General features: G+C 40.8%; 1 long non-coding RNA gene across 1 annotated transcript; it reads right to left on the bottom strand.

The window, feature by feature from the left end:
- Nucleotides 1–2,830: 2,830 nt before the first annotated feature.
- On the bottom strand, nt 2,831–6,132 carry LOC147653111 (uncharacterized). Its single transcript, XR_015286767.1, has 2 exons — nt 3,473–6,132; nt 2,831–3,124 (listed from the first exon to the last, which is right to left on the bottom strand). It is a non-coding gene; the product is annotated as an uncharacterized LOC147653111 (long non-coding RNA).
- Nucleotides 6,133–20,209: the final 14,077 nt, after the last annotated feature.

The following is a 20,209-nucleotide window of genomic DNA, read 5'->3' as shown; positions in this document are numbered from 1 at the left end:
ACACAACTCCGCACGCGCGGCCTCACGGGCACAGCTGCGCCTCCCGCCGCCTTCAGCCTCAGGCACCTGAGCATCACTGGAGCCTTCTTGTGCCCAAAGAACCCACACCAAAACACACCACCCCAAACCTAAAGGAAAGTTAAACCCTTCCTTAACCCTCCTCCTCCAGCTTTATTGGTCTCTGGCCGGTTTAACTCTTATGGGACAACTTTAACTTGAACCTGAGTAAATAGCAATTAAAACACAACCCAAGTTTGATGGAGTGGTTTTTTTTCTCAAACTGGTGAAACTTCCTCACCGTTCAGATCCTTATTTCAAGTCTCTGAAATCTTGACATTGTCAGGTGTTGAACTACTACTCTACTACAATTTCCCAACACGGCCAATGAGGTCTGCTCTGCTCCCAGGGACAGCACCTCCCTCCTGAGGCCCTACTCTGCTCTCCAAGGTGACACAGCAAAAAAACCAGAATTAATAATCAGTCTTCCCTCTAGCCACTCTGTGACGGGTTCTGTGTTCAGAGGGATGGACTGGGGCTCCTGAGGGCACCAGGGAAGCCATCTGAGCCCTGCCAGATGCAGGAATGCTCCTCAGCCCCTGGTCGCTTAGGTTGGGTGCCCTCTGGTGTGGGGAGAAGGGTGGAAATTGATCCAGGGCTGTGGAGATGAGCACAAGGATATGTTCAGCTCGTGCTCTACACGTGGAGCCTCATTTCTTACAAAACTTTCTCACTTACTACAATTCATCCTTTTGGGTAATTAGGTAATCAAGTGTTGAGGAATGGGTGGGGATGACTCTTCCATCTTTTGAAAAAAGCCTAAAGGAGATTCAATGCTTTATAGAAAAATGCTAAGATGCTAAAGCAATTCCAAATATACATTTAATAGATGAAAAATTAAGCTCCTTGTATGGGTCCCAAAGCACTGAATAGGAGAAATGGACAGTGCAAATATGCTGTCTCTCTGCTCTGGGCTTCTGAAGCTGAAAAAACCCCAATTCTTCTATGCCTACAGATCAGTCATGGAATGAGCTGAAAATGTGCTTTTCCTTCTGCTGACAACTATGCACCAAGATCAAAAACAAATTTTAAAACACCAGAAATTTGAAAATTGCCTCAGCTGATGCTGTTGAGCCAAACCAACATCCATTTCAACTTCTTATCAAATCAGCTGAGTGCCATTTCATTGTAGGTTAATTGAGATCAAATTTACTTGACTATAAATGCTTTCTTTTAATGCTCTTTCCAATGAAAATACCTAGCATAGCATGTCACCTACAAATAAAGCTATTTAAAAAGACATTTCTGCTTACTGTCATTGCATCCACCAAGAAGTTCAAAGTCTAGCAATACCAAGAAACAGAAAACATTGGTCTAAATTTATGGCTACCCTATAAGTAAATCATTTGATGTGTGTCTGTTGAAGTGTTATCTTGGAGTACTTTTGACAACTCAAGTAGTTTTCATGAATAGGAAAAATCTAAAGAGCACTTTTATGGATGCTATCTTTGGAGCAGGCTGCAGGCCCCATGGCCTCTCAGTCTTGCCTGAGAGCTAGCCTGAGAAATTCATAGGAGGATTTCAAAACAATCCTCAGAGACAGAAAACAACTGCCAGGTGCTGTTTGTCTGTCCTCTTGTTTTCCTTGCAGGAGAAAGTCAGGAGGTGGTGTACACCACTGACCAATGATGTTGATGTAGCAGGTAACTAACCAGTAAGAGTTTCCTTTCTGTACTTTCTACAGAATGAGTCTAGACAAGCCTAGAGTAATAAACTAAGGAATTCTCCTGTTCTGAGTCCCTTGAGAGTCTGTGTCGTTCTTTTTGCCGTTCCCAATTAGAACAACACACTTTATCAGGCTAATACTAATGTTTTGGGTTTTTTTTTGAAGATCAAACCAAATCAAAATTAGTGGATACAATGAACCTTGTTTATTACTACCTCTGCCTAAATATGGCAATACTCAGACATCTTGAAGTATGACTGAGCATGCAGGTAAATTACTCAATGAAGACAAGAATATAAAAACCCAACTTCAGGGTGCATGTCCACACAGATAACACAATTTTGAATCAGAGAGGACTTAGTTCAATTTGGTCATCTGACTCTTCTGTTTCATGGCACAATGAATTTACTGTTGCATTGTTGACCTGAGATCTGCCTTTGCCTCTTTTTTACTTTTATATAACAGAAGTCATTTTCTTTCCTCTCTTATGTCCAATTATTAGATCTCTGGACAATTGCATTTCTCTTCAGTGTAGCTTAGGATTAAACTGCTGTAATTGAAGGAAATGGAGCTACAACACAGTGTACTGCTAACAGCTCCAAGTCAGGAACCAACTCCATCCATTCAAACACACATTCCTTCAAAAGCCTCCAGATTCGAACTCTGATGAAACTTTGCAAGACTAAATGCAGCAGTTTGTTAACATGCCAGTTATTCTCCAAGAAAATTGCTTTCTTTGGGTGTGTGCACAACCTGCTCCTCTCTCCATCTGCTCACCACTGAAATCATGACATTTGCACCTAAACATCCACCAGATGGTGGCCTGAGAAGTACAAGGCCTTGCATCCCAAGCAGCGACTGTTTCTTTTCCCTGTACAACACACACTTTATTGGCCACAATGATTATTCAATTATTATTCAATTTTTATTTATTGGCCACAAGAACTCCAAAGCCCATGGCTTTAGCACATTTCCCCTAAAACAGTGGCTATGGTGTGATGAAAAGAACGAACTTCTGAATGCTCAAACCAAGAGCCTTATTTCCACCTGTTAAACACCATCTCTATCCATCAGCACAGTACAACACAGAAGAGCACACAGACTAGATTTAAATCAATCAAAACTTTATTTATAACTGAACGCACCAAAAATGAAACTATGTACAAAAAGAACTATATACATAAAGAAACAGGCCTCTACACCTCCTCTTCTCCAAGATGCACCTGAGACTGCCCTGAGCAGCGGAAACTCTCATAAATAAATTGGAAAATACATTTCTGCATCGAGTTCCTCTCTGCAGGTTGGGCACATGCCGGTGGTCTCCAGGGCAACGGGGAGGCACGCGCTGCAGAACATGTGGCCACACATAGTTGCCACCATCAGTCGTCCACTTTGCACAATCTGGAAGAAAGAAAACAACAACCACATGTATTGGGAGGAAAGAATTGGAGTTTGCTGCTCTACTGGCACCAGGAAAATGAGACTTGAGAGCATCGGGAATCAGTTAGAACAATGAGGAACCCACACATCTGCCAGTGTCATCCTGGCCACAGTCAGGCCTCCCTGGCCATAATCCTGGCAAGGGCTTGTCCCTCTCCATTCACCAGCAAGAAGGGACTTGTGGAGCTTCCCAGCAAGGGCTGTGCTTCCAGCCAGCTGCCCACATCAGCCAGCTGACTTGGGCAACTCCCCTTTTGGCTTCTTCCTCCTCCCACAAAACACAAAGCATGACAAGAGGTGCATCCTTACCTCTGAGTAATAATCCATGCAAATTGGACAACTAATAACAACTCCTGGCTCTGCACTAGAGAGAACAGAAGCAGAAAGAATGTGCAGCTGTTAATATCACTACACTTCAATGGTAATTGATACCTAAAATCTCACCTAATCATGACACTGCACTGACTAGCCCTGGCCCATTTCCTTTGAAGAAGCCTGCTGTCTTTAACTCTCTGTTTCCTGCATTTATTGAGGATTTGGGGTCTCCCTGCCTTGAGGGAAAGAGCATCCTGGTTTTCACTAGGAGAAAGGTGCAGTCAGACACCCTGCTCTGGCATTTGAAGTAAGAGCAGTCTCTAGTGCTGGCCAGTTGGTGTTTGGAAACTTTGACTTGCAGCGGCTCATCAGGAACAGCTTTGGAACTACAGCATCCAGCTGTCCTCTGGGAACTATTCAGCCCGGAATATTCATTCCAGGAGCCAGTTCTAATGCTATAGAGTAACATGGCTCTGGCAAGATCCAGCCCCAGGAAGGAGCCTTTGGTCAGTGCTGAATATTGCAGCACTGAGTTCTTTCAGAGCAGTTCCATTCTGGAACAGAGAACTGAAGGAACAAAGTATTCCTTTTCTATATGAACCAAGTGGTGGGATTTGTTCACCTACAGACACAACAACCAAAACTTAAACATGTCCAAATTCATTAGCAAATGGCATTAGGGTTAAGAATAGTGAAGGTCCTTTAGGTGGCATATTTAAGACTCGACACCTAAAAGTTCCATACTCAACTTCTCTCCTACATTGCCTTTCCCAAAGGCTCAAAACCACCAGCTTTGTTTAAATCTATGCCTTTCTCTTTCACCCCCAAAAAACACTTTAGAAAACCTTCCTTCATGATTCTCATGTTCTTTGTTCTCCCTAGTGGCAGACACCTGGTTTAATTTAATCAGCCTAATGCATTGCATCTTTCTTATTCTGCTGGAGCACTCCTAGAGCAGGACTTTGCTGTCTCTCTGCAGAACGGGGATTTTACTGTGCAGGCAGCCAACTTGAACTGCAAGATCTCCATGCCAGAAGCAAAGAAATCAGGGCTTGTGATATCCGGCACTGGCCATAAAAGCAGGACCTCCACAGCTGCCTGTGTGCAAGTGTACCTTGGGAAGAATGGCTCCAGCTGCAGGAGAAAGGGAGCCAGCTGGCAGCATTCCAGCAGGGAATTTCAGCTGGAATTTGCCTAGCTGCTGCCTGCTGGCCCCATGATGCCAAGCCTCATCCTTGAGGCTGACTGAAGTGATGGGGAGAGTGGCACTGGGAAATCACTTTTCCCATGAAATGGCCAAGACTGTCCCAATACAAAGTGTGGTGCTCAGTCTCTCCTTACCTGATGAGAACTCCTGTGGCCTCAGAAACTCAGCACACTCTTCCTTGTTGCCAGCAAGTGAACAGGCTCCTACTGCTTGTACTTAACAACAGCCTTACTGATGAGCGCACCTGACTGTCTGACCCCAGCCTGTTCTCCAGAGAAAGCTTTAACAGTACAGTGCCCCCAAAACCACAAAATTACAAGTGACTAGAGAACGTCTGTGGTGAACACCATCAGTAATTGCTCAGAGATACTGGAGCCAGCAAAGGCTGCTGTGATGAAACACCCTTGAAGCCAGGGGGTGCCCAGACTCCCTAAGTAAGAACTTGATTCCAGCAGGAACATCAGCCAGTGCCTTTAGTGATGATTTCCTCCATATTTAGAGGCAATTTGGAGATGTTATTTTGAGTAGTGATACAACAAAAACAAAATAAAATATTCATCTTCAGTTGCTTTAGAAAATTAACTCCATAGGCATCTTTGACATGATTTACTAGATCTATTAAAACTCTAGTAAACATTTGTTAAATTATATAAATTAGAGGTAAGGAGAGAAGTTGCAAACACATATTTGCTCAGCCTTCCTTCCCTGTTGACAGATGTCTGTGGACTATGATTCATCAATACTGTTTTGGGGCTGGATTTACTTTTAAGCCCAGAAGCACTCTTACCTTAAATGAACAACTTTGCAATGCATTTGCTCCAGATTTTCCTGGAAAAATTAAACTTGGCAGTTCAAGTTACCCTGGCTGTCAGACAGCCTTTAAAATGTTTTTCTCAAAAGCCTTTGCACAGCTAGGAGTGGTCTTTGGGTCTGTTTACTACATTACAAAAGGCAGAGAGGGACTGATAACATCAGTCTCATACCAAAATGTTTCCAAGAAAGAGTAAATATAATTTAAAGAAAATGAATCCAAGAAGACATTGCTGTCATTGTTAATCCCTAAGCAGGAGCTAAAAGGCTGCAATAAACAGAAGGACATAAATATTCTGCCTATGTTTCCACTTGCTTGCTAAATATTTACTTACCAACATTGTGGGATATAAAAAGGGGTTTTAGGGTGCGGTAGTTTTTCTCCCATTTCATTATTCCTATTAATAGCTTAATTGAACATCTGGCTGTAATGTAATTGTATTAATCTTACTTAAGACATTTGCAATTTGCAATGCTTGCATGTAACTTCATTGGTTAAATTCACTAGATAATGTGTGTACCTTAGGCTGAAGATGGAAGGGAGAGGAATAGAGAACACTGGACTCACTGCAATGGGTGAAGTGAAAAATCACCGGATGCATAATTTCTAGGGAAAATTAAGAAACCTTAATATGTCACTGTTCTTGTGAACAAAGGCAAATACTGCAGACAAAGAAAATTATGAGTTTGAGAAAGAAAGCTCTTGGTTGGGAAAAAAAAAGATAAGAAATTCAGTTTTCAATAGAATGAATAACACTGTAAACGGCAGCAGGCTTGTCACTATGAAAAAAAGCAGCAATTGTGTTTAATTAAAAATGCTGCTTTTTCATGTAAGAACACGCAGTCTGGACTGTGTCAACATGCTGCTTGCCTAATCTGAGTACAAAAAGAGCTGGTAGCAGTGAGATAAAGTGCAAGCCAAAGCAATGGTTTGGTTGTTTGGATTTTTTTCTTATTTTCTTATTTTTTTCTTATTTTCTTATTTTTTTTCTTATTTTCTTTTTTCTTTCTTGTTATATTTATTGTATTTATTTATATCCACACTCTACCTTGTGGATTTTTATTTTTTTTTAATTCCCAGGCATTAAGCAGCCTCATCCTCTTTCTCAGATCCATAGCAAATTGGATCATTAAGTTAGGAACTGTAAAACACTAGAAGATGTATCTAAATGACAAAGGGAGCAAAGACACCCCTCTTGAATACTGAGATATGTTGGACCCAAGAAGCTTTGGAGTGCTCTTAGCCAAAAGACCTATGAACTTTTTTCAATTTATCATAAACTGGGTATTTGAAGAATACAAAGGAGGGTTGTGGCGGGGGCATGAAAACTCAGTAAGGCTCTCACATGCAATTGATACACAGAATACACTGAGTATTTTCCTCATCTGCAGAGTAAGTAAATTTCTATGTCATACCCAAGATTCTTACTAACCTTTAAAACATTAGGGGGAAAACAGAACACGACCTGAAGGTCTTTGAAAATGCTGGACTGGACTCTGATGAGTTTTGGCTCAGACTAAGAGGATTCTCACTGTACAGAATATACCAAAACATGGAATCGGTCAGACTAAGGGAAAAAAAGAAACAAAGGAACATTAAATTCCAGAACCTAAACACACACCTCCAGCATATTCTGACAAACCTTCTAATCATCTGGTAATTATCCATGAAACCTGAAAAGTATAAAAATCAGTCAAGCTCTATTCATTAAGCACCTTTTTAATTTCTCGGTTGGTACATTTGCATGCCAATGATGTTACAAATAGTTTTCAAGTTATAGTTACTGTTAGAAAATAAAGATCTCTATTGTTTGCACACTATAGTGTCCATGTTCTGAAAATTTCAGATTATAATTTTAGTACTATGATCTATTTTCTTTTCTGCATGTACCTACTTGTTAGGAATGAAAAAGCTAAAGTGAAAAATGGTATTAATACGAGCATGAGAGACTTCAATTCTCAAATGCAATTACAGCAACTCAAAGCTGAAGACCTGGAGCAGAACAAATTAAATGGTGTAAGTACTAATACTTTTTCACCTTCTATACAAAAAACAAAAAAAAATAAAAAAAAAAAAAATAAAAAAAAAGAAAAAGAAAAAAAAGAGAGAGGAGTTGAGGGAAGAAGTTTTGAAACCCCTGCTCAGTCTCCAATGAGCCACATTCAGCAGCCCAATGTCATCAGAGCCCAGAGCATTCCAATGGCACCAGAATCAATAGGCAGTGTAAAGACATGAATACAATTAATGTTAAAAGTTCTTAAATCTAAGAATAGAATAGTAATCTTTCTGGTGACCAAAAGACACAGAAAACTGCTAAAATGCATATATTTTCATCTGCAAAAATATCCTTAATTTTAAACAAACAGAATCCTTTTTCCTCTGCAGATTAAGGCACTACTGCTGACCCTACAGTGTCCCTGACTTTTTCCCTGCCAATATTTTATTCCTGGCAACTTCTGTCAAAGAACTACTTAAGAAAACAATATGGGCATACCAGAAAAATAACAAAATCAAGTGTTCAGCTAATGAAGACTTTAGTTTCTTTTCAGCTCCTACAAAGAATGCAATAAACTTTCTCCAGCAGATGTAGTTTTAAACAAATAATTAAACAAACATACCTCAATTGTTTTTTGACTACCAAGCAATTAATTAATAGTAAATTAAGTGTTAATTTATATCCATTTTCAGGAAAAGCAAGAAATAAACTGATGTCCCTAAGATTCATGTGAGTAATGTAAAAGCTTATACCTGGGACACCAGAAACTCAAAAAAAAAATTTTATACATTAATTCTGGCATGCAAATTTAGTGAATTTTCCCATCCAAAAATTCAAAGAAAAAGGAAGATGACCTAGGGAAATTAAGTTAATATCAGTCCCAAGCAAAATCATGGGGAAATTAATACAAGACTGAACTGATAGCCAGCAAAGGATGCAATTAATGCCATCAACCCAGTTTTATGGGAAACATCCTTAGGGATGTATGGTTTGTTTAATGGGGGAAAATACAAGTATAAAATTTAGTGTAATATAGTATAGTATACACAGACCTTGCTGAAGTGCTCAGTTAATCTTTGCAGTGTGTTCTGATAAAAACTGATATACATGGATTTGAAATACATGGATTTGATGAATTGACAGACTGGCAGACACAAATTTATTGAAAACCACAATTGAAATCACATTGTTTCTTGAGATTTGGTTTTTGGATTGAAGTAAATTAGAACTGATATAGCTCAATAGTTTTCATTAGCAATCCAGCAGTATTTTTAAAAACTTTGATGATCAGATTTTCAGATTACAATGATGAGTAGAAAGAAAATATTAACACAGACAAGCAGTCATAGAAAATGACAGAGACAATCTGAGAGGGATGAAATTTTCATTTTAACAGGTTTCAGTGCAAAGCACTATATTTAAACACACAAATTACAGACCAAATTTAGAAGATGACAATATCCATTCTGGAGCAGCAACTCAAGGAAGACTCTGCCACAATATTCAGAAATCCCACCCTGAAGTCTCTGTGTCATGGTATGAAAGAAAAACAGGTCCTGCAGCAGACTTCAAGGGCCTGAACACTTCATAACATACTGCTCCAGTGCTTCATAAACTCAGAACAAAAGGCAGCACCCCTTATCCCCAGAAATTAAATAGCACAGATGCAAGAGATGCAAATTTACTGGCAAGTAGAAAGAAGCATTCACATACTCCTGTGGCATTCACATTGATCTGCTAAGTGTCAATAAAAATAGCAAAACAGGTAATAAATCAAATATCACATGGGGAAAAGGGTAAGCATGACAGCCTAAACCCTGCTGCATTTCTCAAGATGAGCAAGAAAAGAGAAACTGTGCAGACACAAAGGTCCCTGAAACAAAGCCCAGCCCTGGAGCCAGCTGAGGCTGTGTGATTCATGGCATTAATGATCCTGGCTTCTGGGAAGGTCTGGGATCATGTGCATAAGCAGCAATAGCCAGCTGGACAAGGAACAACTGTGACAGCAACAGCAGCACATTTCACAGATGGAAATGTTGAATGCTGAGAGGAGGACTGTGGATTAAAAGCACTTATATTAACCTCCACTGCACTGCTTTTTATTTCTGCACCTCCAACCCCTTACCTAATCCCTCCTTGGCAAGGTTTCCCTGTGCTGTTCTCCAGGGGAAGGTTTAGGAGCTGGTTCTGATCCTGACTAAACAGCATCTTAGCATAAGTACAGTGGGAGTCTTCAAGGTCAGCTCTCAGCCACTGGCTCCAATCCTGGCTCTGGCAATAAGCCAGAGCAATCTAGGCTTGTGACAACCAATTAGGACCACCAAGGGACCCCTGACCAGCAGAGATTCGACATCAGTATGAGACACTTCCCCATCCCTTTCTTACTCATCTTCCTAACTCCCCTTGGAGTCCTACACTAGTAAGGATATGCTGGTGGTGCTCCAAAGCTCACCTTGATGAACATAAAGGACAAACAGGAATCAGGCATGAATACATTTTGCTATTTCAGGAATCCTGCCTGAGGCGTAGAAGGCAGCAATGGCCTCTTCCACAGACAAATTCACTGTGAAGTCTTGCCTACAGCACAGGGAAAGATTGGGAAAACTGCTGTCTCTGGAACACCTAGCAGAGTTCTGATTACACAAACTCAATTTTTGGTCAGTAGTTCTTTGCCAATGCAACAATTTTTCCTGTTGTGCCACACATACCTGTGCGAGTTTGTAGCACCTATACTCAAGCTGGAGAACAGAAAAAAGATACTCTTGCCACCTTATTTTACTGAAAAACCCACCAAAAGATAAGAGGCCAGCAAAATCCTTACCTTGGAAAGCAAGAATATTTGCAAATTCTTATTTAATATCTATACTCTTGTTTCACAAAGACCCAAGTTGTTACCTACTTCAGGCACTCATGATACATTCTGTGGACAGTAGAAGAAAGCTGCTGTACTGTAAATAGGTTGCCAGAAAATGCCTCCCAAACACCTGGCTCTAGCCTTCATTGGTGTCAGGGAAGTCAGCAGGGCAGCACTGTGTCAGGTTTGTTCGGAATAGTGTTTGAAGGTGCCTCATGCAATCTCCCCCCTGTCAGTGACAACCACTCAGGGGAGGCACAGTGCTGTCCATACTCATTTCTTGGCCCAGATATGGGAAGTGCAAAGACACCATGTCCTCCTGGAGAGAGCTGAACCCAGAGATCTTTGCTTCCACGTCTCTGCAGAGAACACCTCAGCCCTGCTCTATACATATGCCTCAGTGAGAGCCCCATATGTGACAAGTTAAGGACAGTGGCCAGTGATACAGACACCAGTCACTTAGATCTCACAATACCTGGACTTCTAAGCAGAAGACAGATCAGAAGCTATCAGTACTGATGTCAGATTTTTCTCCTCCACTGGAATTAACGAGGTTCACTGACACCAACCCAACGCCAAACCCGGGCCTCTGCCAGAACTGAAATATCAAGTGGGTTTGAGGCCTGTCCATAAATGTCACATGAATGTATTTTTCTCATCTGAAGTATGAAAAGCCTTAACCAGGCAACAATTACCCAGAGGGGCAGTGTCTGATGTAGGCAGAGAGCAGGAATGTTTTTCAGCAGGCAAGTGACCAGCACCTCCAAGGGAGGCATCACCAAGCTCTGCAGTGCCTCCCTCTTCCTCAGTGACACACTGAGCATTCAGCTTCCCAGGAGAGACAAAAACTTGTGTTCCTGAAGAAAATCTCTGCAGCTTTGTTTACACCTGACATTTAATATATCACATAAAACCTGTTGAGCTTCAATAAATGAAATAAATGATCATCCAACGTCTTGAACACTTCTCTTCACTGTGCACACAGACTGGTGTGACACATTTTTTCCTTTTCCAAGTGTTACAAGGCAACAGCAAGTGCTAACAGAGATTTGCCTTCAAATACTGTGAAAAGTAAACACCTGCCATTACCTGATTCCTGGTAATAGTGTAGCCTCTGGCTCTTCAAAAAATCTCTCTAATATAAAAAAAAAGCAATAAGTAAATTTAGGTATCACTCACCAGTACAATAACCCAAAGGAAATATTAGAAATAATCTGGGGCATGAAATGTATATTTATGACCCTAAAGCACCTAGCACAAGAGAATTTTGAAGCTTGATCAGGCTGAAACCCTTAGATACTTCCACCCAACAATTAATAACTATATTCACACTAAGAATTAAAACACAGGCTGACCATGTTGCTATGGAAATATGGTAAATATGCCCTCCTGAATAACAGTCAATAACTGTGAATGGCAGAAGGGAAATGAGCCTAAAACTAATTATTAAAAGAAATAGAATTTTTTCACAAATGGAAGGAAGAAAGGCTTGCTTAGTCAGGTATCAGGAAACACAGGTGCATTCATATTCGTACTGATATTTACCTCTAATAATAACATTTCCAACAGCATAGTTACAAAAGAGATGGGAAGAACAAAAAGAAGCAAACAAACAGAAGGCAGATAAATACAGTTATTAATCTAAAATCTTTTAAAAGCACAAGCTTTCTGTCTTACAAGAAATGATGTTGCATTCTTTTCTGGTTTGAAAAGGAAAGCTCTACTACAATATAGCAAGATAAAAAATTTGAGTGCCAAAAGACAACAAAATTGCTATTCTTCACTGAAAATTTATATACCATTCAATGCAGGGATACATCAAGAAGAGAAAGACCCTTTTTGGACTTCCTTTTATCGCCACATTTCCATCTGGTAACTTCAAATCAGAGCATGTATCCCTGTGCCTGAGACTGCATTTCTCTTACCCCTAAGGGAGGGCAACACCTTTCCCCAGGTCCTGAGTCTTTCCAAACTCTGTTCAAATCCAGCACATGGAGGCACTTGAGCTGGTAACAGAGTAGTAATAGTGCCTCTATGGATCACAGAAGGAGCAATTTAAACAATTTGTGGATAAACATAATAGAAGGGCAGTGAAGAGGCTCAGGAAATGACAGTGCTTGCTCAGGAAAGCAATGAGCAAAAGGGGACAGAAATGCTTTTGCTTTCCCCATAAAGCAGTCCATCTCCTGGGAGGTTTGCTTTCATCTGTTGACAGAAACTTGCATCCACAACTTCTCATAGGATTTCCTTCCTTGAGGTTCTGCTGTCCTCACACCTAAGAGATCTCTGCTGGTGTGTGTTTGTGCTGTTCTATTCTCACAGCTTCTGGAAATTCCCTCACATGTACTGGGAGTTATTCCTCAGAAGAGGTGATTGACTTTTCAGACACAAAACATCCTGGTGATTTTGAAGGCATTCAATTTTTTGTGCTCATATGCTCTTGTGTTGATTTTCCCTCAAAATCCTGGCTGAGAATATCATTCTGTCATCTTTGTGGAAGAAAACCCCGACACACAGGGACAAGGATCTACCTCTGTTATCTAAATCCTTTTAAAATACTGCCTTTTGAAATACTGATGTATCACTGCTTGAAGACACTTTTCTGAGCTGGATTCCCACTTCAGCAGGAGGAAGCAGGGAAGACATTCCCCCGCCTTGAAGCACACATTTTGGGCACAGGTACCCCCAGTCAGAGCAGTGGATTCACAAGCTCCACTCTTTCTGGATTGCCCTGGACAGCACCAGATGACACAGAACTTGTGCAGAGCAGAGGAGCAGGCTGGTCACACAGATTTAAAAAGTAGGTAGCAGGAAAATACACAAACAGCATCTATATACCAGCTCCCCACCTTGCCCTGAGTAGACTGCTGCACACAGCCAAATAAGATGTGCAAGCCCCCATGTGAGCAGTTTGGTTTTAAAAACAGATGCTTAATAAATCACATGCATATCTATTCACATCCCAGCAAAAATCTGTACTTTTCTTTGCCCACAGACAGTACACAGAAATACATTAATAATAATTTAAATGCCAGAAGTTATGGAAATTTTTCAATAGAATAAAGCCTTATATAGCACAAGAGACACAGAATTTATGGACAGAAAAGCTTTTCCACAACAGGTAGGGGAAGAAAATGGATTATTAAAAGCAACTTGTCATTTTTTGTTTGAAGACACCATCATCAATAAAACCAGTTCTTTGCCTTGATGCAAGTTCCCTTAGAGGCAGACTCCATCACTTCATGTTGGGCTTGGAGTTGTGTCTGAAGCACTAAAAGAAGATTGAAGACTTACCTGGAGTAAAATAAACAAATTGCAGTACAAAGCCTCTGGGTATCTAAATGCTGCCAGTTCCTTTGAAAAATGTTCTATTACTAGAATGGAAGGCAGGTCTGCTTCTCATTCCATTGCTCTGAATTGTCTAAGTATTTAAAGTCCATTGACTAAGAATATTTTTGACCCAGGACCAAAAAAGGAAGTATCAATGGGTTGTGATTATTGAGCACACAAGATATCATTAGTTCACAGAAAAACTCAAGCACTTCCAAAAAAACTGAAGCTGAGTATCATGAACAAACTTCTGATAAATGATTGGATCTTAATTAGAAAAAGGAAAAAGCCAACAATGAAATATATGTTTTTTAAAATAAAGGAAAGGAGAAGAATGATGACTGATGCTATTGCTCCCCATATTTCAACTGATTAAGGTCTCTCTCATGAAAAAAACAACACTAGGGAAAAACAGATCCAGAAAGAAAAAATACCAGCAGCCAAGACAGAACATCACATCAGCTAAAGAGGCAAGTAGGAGAACCCTGCCAGTGCTTTGAAAAGCAGGCTGTACTCCTCAGGGGCTTTGTCTGGAAAGCTGATTTACCATTTATACTTTATAGGCAATGTTCCAATAGCTGGCCTAATCACATCATTCTTTTTTTTTTTTTTTTTTCCTAATATTTTCAGGAAGCCACACAGGTTGGCAATGTAATACAGGGTCTGGTAGCTTGTGAAAGGTCTGTAAACATGAGAAGAAAGAAGGCATTTGTTCCCATCTTTTCTAAAATAAATTCCAGCCCAGGCATTGCTGGGAATTGGATACAATTCTAAGAAAATTTGTACTGCATTGACAAGGCAACAACCAGAACTGAGTTCTTACACTGAACTGGAACCCAGTTTGGACATGAGACATCAATGCTCTATCAGCAAATTTTAAATTGTGAAGTATTAAAAGGAAAATTTTTATTGCAACTCTCCAGCCCTCTGCACCTGCTCTAGATAGAAACAAACTTGTTCACTGAAACTGGAAATAGTGATAAAAATGTATAAAGGGGAAGGAGAACAACAGTGCACCCATAAACAGCATCTGTCTTCAGAAGGGAGACATAAAGAGCTGGGGAAGAAATAATGAGTTTTATGGAGGCAATGAGAAAACAAAGATAATTAAAACCAAAACTAAAACTCTTTACCATTATGATGCCCATATAATAGATTCCCCACAGGAAAATAAAGGAACTACATCTGAATATACATGTACCGGGGGAGAAAGTTCTCTTGGCACCAGAAAATCTTTTTTGCTTGTTTACTTGTTTTTTTTAAAATTCAAATGAGCACCAAAGGGACTTGACCTCAGCTCCTTTAATGCTAGAAACATCCTGGTGCCACTGGCCTCCAGTCACTGAAGAACAGTCAGCAGAGGTGCTACATCTACTGTAGCAATTAATTTCACTTGTATTAATCCTTTCTTACCAGTACTTAAAAGTGGACACATTGCCTGGCCCATGCAGCAGTGTTCTGCTCACCCTGCACTTCTCTAGCTCTCCTACCATCCATGCTCCAATACTCATTACTCACCACAAAACATCCCCTCCAGTCGTGCAATAACTGTATGTGGTGCAGACATCAAGCTATTTTGAGAGCTAAAATGAAAATAAATACCAAAAGTTACACCTTTCTTCCTGCCCATTGGGAACATTCTCCAATCTCCAGTCCTCACATGTTTTTTAGCTGCAGTTAAAAAACACTTTTCAGGAATAATACCACACCATAGCCAAAATTCTGGCAGACAGAATCCATTCCTTGGTCTTGTAGGCAGTGATGGACAGAACTGTACCTGTTTCTCCAGCTCTCCAGAAACATTTCTGGTAGGAGAGATGCAGGCAACCTTACCCAACACCCTGCCACCTCCTAGTGCAAGACAGAAAGGCAGCTGAAAGCACAGACTGCACATACATACAGCCACTGCTGTAGGGATAGCAAAGATCCCATTTCAAGGCTAATCTAAAAACCCTTCCATGGGAGTCTGCCAGGGCTTTAAGAACAGGAGGTGACAGTGTGCCAAAGGCCCATTTCAAAGTACATATAACCATGCATGACAGGATGTAAAGATTGCTTCCTCTTCTTTAACAGTCTGCTATTGTTAATAACACAGCTAAATTTAAAATACTGTGCACCCAAGGTCTCTGGTGGGAAGCAAAGCCGTTGCAGATGGAGCAGCTTAAGCCAAGAGCTTCCTTTCCTGCAAGCCCTGCTTGAACCACCAGCTGTGTCTGCCAGAGTGAGCCTTGCCTTAATTCCCTCTCCAGACAATAAGGTCAGGCTGGCAACAGGACAGTTTTCTCAGAACAATTTTTTTTTAAAAAAAGAAAACACAAAACCCAGCCCATTTACAGCTCCATGTAAGCTGGTGGAGCTTTAAAACCAAGAGTTTCAGCTCTGTCTCCACACTGCCTACGACTTCATGCCAGGGCCCACCCCTGCTGCTGCTTCTTCACCTCCCCTTCTTTGAACTCACCGAGCACATAGTGTACAGTAGATGTGCAGAGCTGCCTTTCCTCCTACCTTCCAGCCACCAGAGGAAGCCCTTAAGTCAAGTCTCTGTTGAAAATGTTCTCAGAGACTCAGTCATACCCTTGACCTTTTCTGCTGTGCTCATTTCTGTGCCTGTTTGTATCACTGAAATGCAATGTCCCAAACGTACTTTCTGTAGCATCTTTACCAGGCTTCATCTTCGCCCCTTTCCTTGCTCTCTCCATGGTAAAACTGATGAGCAAATCCCTGGAGGTCCCACCTGCCCACAGCACATTTGCCACACTGCTCTCTCACCTGGGCAAAGAAATACACTGCATTTATCCTCTGAGAAACAAGACTGACTATAACTCTGGTGCATAGTTGAGAAGTACATAATTCTATTTATTATTTGCAATAGGAGTCTGCAAGACATCAGTCAAAAATTTTAAGCTTTTGGGTGCTAACCAGAGCTGGCTGGCAGATATTTTATGAAGTTTCCTTCACATTTTTGACCAAACATTTAGCAAAGGATATTAAATAACGACAACAACAACCACCATCATCATCAAACACACAAACAAGCAAAACCCCAATACACACAAAAACAAATACACACAAAAAAGAATATTTTGGATTCTTCAAACTCTTAAAGAAGCAGTTTTTATGATTCCAGCAATGCAGGTCAGGTTAACATACTTGTTCAAAACAACTTAAAGTTGATGCAAAATGCAACAAAATCTCTTTCCCTCTGCTAAGGGCACCTATTAAACAGTTCATCGGTTTGAGCCATCTCAGTTTTTCTGATGGCATCAGAGGAGACAACAAGCCTACCTCCTCCAGACAAACCACTCAAGCTAGCAGATGAACACTAAATTTAAGCAGAACCCATTCTTCTTGGAAGGATTTGCTTGAGTTTCTCAATATTCTGTCTGCATCTGTATGCACAGAATCAGGCATTTACCATTTTCCTGGGTTGATTTTGCTTCTGTTTAAGGAATAATGCAGGGCTGAGGAAGTGTCAGAGTTTTATGCAGCCCTTGTTACTGTCAGTATTATTTCATACTGTTTTCTTAGCAGCTCCTGCTGAGATTCATAAACTGTTTGCACATAAGGATTACTAATGAAGTTCAACCCCATTCTTCAGCCCCCCTCCAGCCCACAGTGCAAAATATAGCTGTACTTTGGATTTAGAAGACTGACTAATCATGCAAGATACCTATCATTTATCTGTGGAGAAGGCAGCAGTTTCCACAAGAGGATTCCTGCCTTTTGTCCCTTTGCTCAGCTCTGTATCAAGAAAGAAGAACTATTCTGTGGACAGGGAGAAAACCAAGGCTTCTAATCACAGAATTTTGAATGGGAAAGTTTGGAAGGGAGCACTGGTGGGGTCATCTGGTCCAACCTACCTGCTCAAGCAGTGTGCCCTGGAGCAAATTGCACAGGATTGCACCCAGGTAGTTCTTGAATGTCTCCAGGGATAGAGACTCCATGACCTCCCTGGGCAGCCTGTTCCAGTGCAGGGTCACCCACACAGCAAATCACAGCCTTCAGTCCCAAGGGAAATACTAGCAGGTTTCAATACCCTACTCTTTAGGAAGACTGCCCACCATTAAGAGGTAAAGGATGATTGATCCAGTATTTATAGTATGAATCTGGGAGTAAAGATGCACCTTAAAGTGCTGCCTTAACCTAAATTTTCATATCTTGGTAGTGAGCAAATGCCCTAAAGTCCAATAAGACTGATAATGACACAGATCCCTTGGAAAAACTTGGCTAACACAAATAGCTTTTCACAGATCAGGTAGTTATCCCTTCCAGGCTGTATTTTATAGTCCCAAAATACTTGGTGTTAATATTAATCTTCCATTAACAATATCAAAGCATCATAAGAAAAGTCCTGAGGCATTTTCACACATTTTTCAGGTTTAGGATCTTTTTTCAAAAGCCTTTGTAGATAAGAAGAGACAGAAAGCTTCAAGATAGGAAATATTTTTCTGTGCATCAAATATTTGTCCATGCAGCCTTTATGAAGGACACATGTGGAATAGAGAAAGAAAGTCTTGCAGAAGAGCAGACCTCTAATAAATTGGTTGTATGTCAGAATCTGTCAGCAGTGTGACTCATTCTGTGCTTGTTTCTACTGTAACAAATTATTGCTTTTCCAGGTTTGAATTTTCTCACTTGCTCCTTTGCTACAGCACTGCACGAAATAACCCAGCACTGAGCACCTCACTGCAGGAGTGCCACATGCAGTTTATCATTAGCAATATAATTTTGGCAAAGGATGGATAAGAGTGGTGGTGCAATGCATGAATAAAGCAATATTAAACAAATAAACAACGTGCAGCAGCAGGTGGATTCAAAACAAACGGCAGGCCATAATTACAGTAGGCTATTTTACACCGAGGCATCAGCTTGAGTCCTGCCTCAGTTCATCAATGTTTTTGCTACCAAGCAGCTACTTATTTTTGTATTTCTAGACATGGTAGTGGCCACAGTTGTTCTGAGATGGAAGACCCAGATTTTCAAGCAAACAGAGCACACCTACCAGCACCTATGGGCAGAGAAGAAGGCAGAGTATCACTGTCTCCCTGTTCTCCCTTTCCTCACAACAGAACTTCTCAGCATTTCTGCATGTCACCTCTGTTCTAGCCTTTGCATGGTTGGTGCAAAAAATAAAAACCATTCCCTAGAAGCCCCAGCAATACTGTGAAGGATCAGTGAATGAATGCTGGGCTTTCCCCAAACACCCAAGACTGCCTTGAGTTGCCGCTGGGTAAGAAGAGAAACTGGGAGTACACAAGCAGACAAAAAAAACCCAGGAGGCTTCTGGGTGTGAATAGGACAAACTGGAGGATGCCCCTTGCTAAGCATTTCTATACTGTTTCCAGGGATTGAAGGAGAACAAACTGGCTTCACTCCCACACCTTCCTTGGGGACTTGCCACTGAGTTTTTAACTTGCCGAAAGAATAAATTAAAAACCCAATTAAAAATTGCATAGCAAAAGTATTCCCCACCTCAAAGCACATACCCTCTGTCCCCTGTAAAATGACTGCTGAGGTAGTCCAAGATGAGTGCAACAGGGAAGAGGCTTCCTGAAAGTCAGAGTTGATGCAAGAAATACAAATTCACTAATATGAAATGAGATATATCTAGTAAAAAAGTTAAATGTCTGGTTTTAGAACAGCTTAAACAGAACATATTAATTTTGCTTTACTTTTTATACTCTTTTCTTCCATTCTACTAGATGTTTCCCTCTGTGACACAGCCTACAAGAGACAAAAGGATGATGACTTCTAATCAACAGTAATTTAAAAATCAAGAGCAGTCTGTGTGTTATGACTGCCCAAAAGTACCAGGCAGGCTGCAAAGACAAGAACCTGCTCCCAAATAAAAGGAAAAACCAAGAAAATCTTCCTAGTCATGCCCATTGCACTGACTTCTATCCTGACATCTCTAAAGCTAAACACCTGTGAGGTCAGATTTTAAAAGTGTTTAGACAAAGCTGCTATTTAAATACAGAGGTGAAGCATTTTAGGTGTTAGCACAGTAACCCTGACTTCCTGGAAATATGCTCCGACAAAAGGTTGCATCTATCTGCAACCCTGATATTTGTATTTCTGTGTGTCCACTAAAGGCTTGACTTGGAAACTCCCCAGGCTTCATCAGCCTCTTCAGCTGCACAAGACAGCTCAGGCTGCATCTGCACATGTGCCAAAGGAAGGAGAAAATGGTAGAGCAGAATCAGCAGTCAGGCAGAGATAAGCAGGCACTGTGATTCAGATGCACTCACTGCCTTGCCTCACTTGGAATTAATTTTACACCCTTTTGTCACTGGAGTAGCTGGAATATAAACAGCATGCTATTATCTGGTGAATCAATTGTTCAAAGGTCTCAGCTCTAAACAGACTGAATGCTCCTCAGCTCCTTGTCTGACAGCCTGAATGGCAAATTGTGTTTAAGAAAAGAAAAAACCCAGGCATGTTGGTGCTACAAATCAGATGAGAGGACTCTGGTGGTTCTTTTAAGCCCTTTTCAATAAGCATTCATTTGAAAACAGAACATGAATGATAACACA

The sequence above is a fragment of the Cyanistes caeruleus genome, chromosome 5 (genome assembly GCF_971803275.1).
Source record: "Cyanistes caeruleus chromosome 5, bCyaCae1.hap1.1, whole genome shotgun sequence".
Taxonomy (NCBI): Eukaryota; Metazoa; Chordata; class Aves; order Passeriformes; family Paridae; genus Cyanistes; species Cyanistes caeruleus.
Note: the sequence above shows the minus strand (reverse complement) of the source record. Positions and strands in the feature narration are given on the sequence as shown.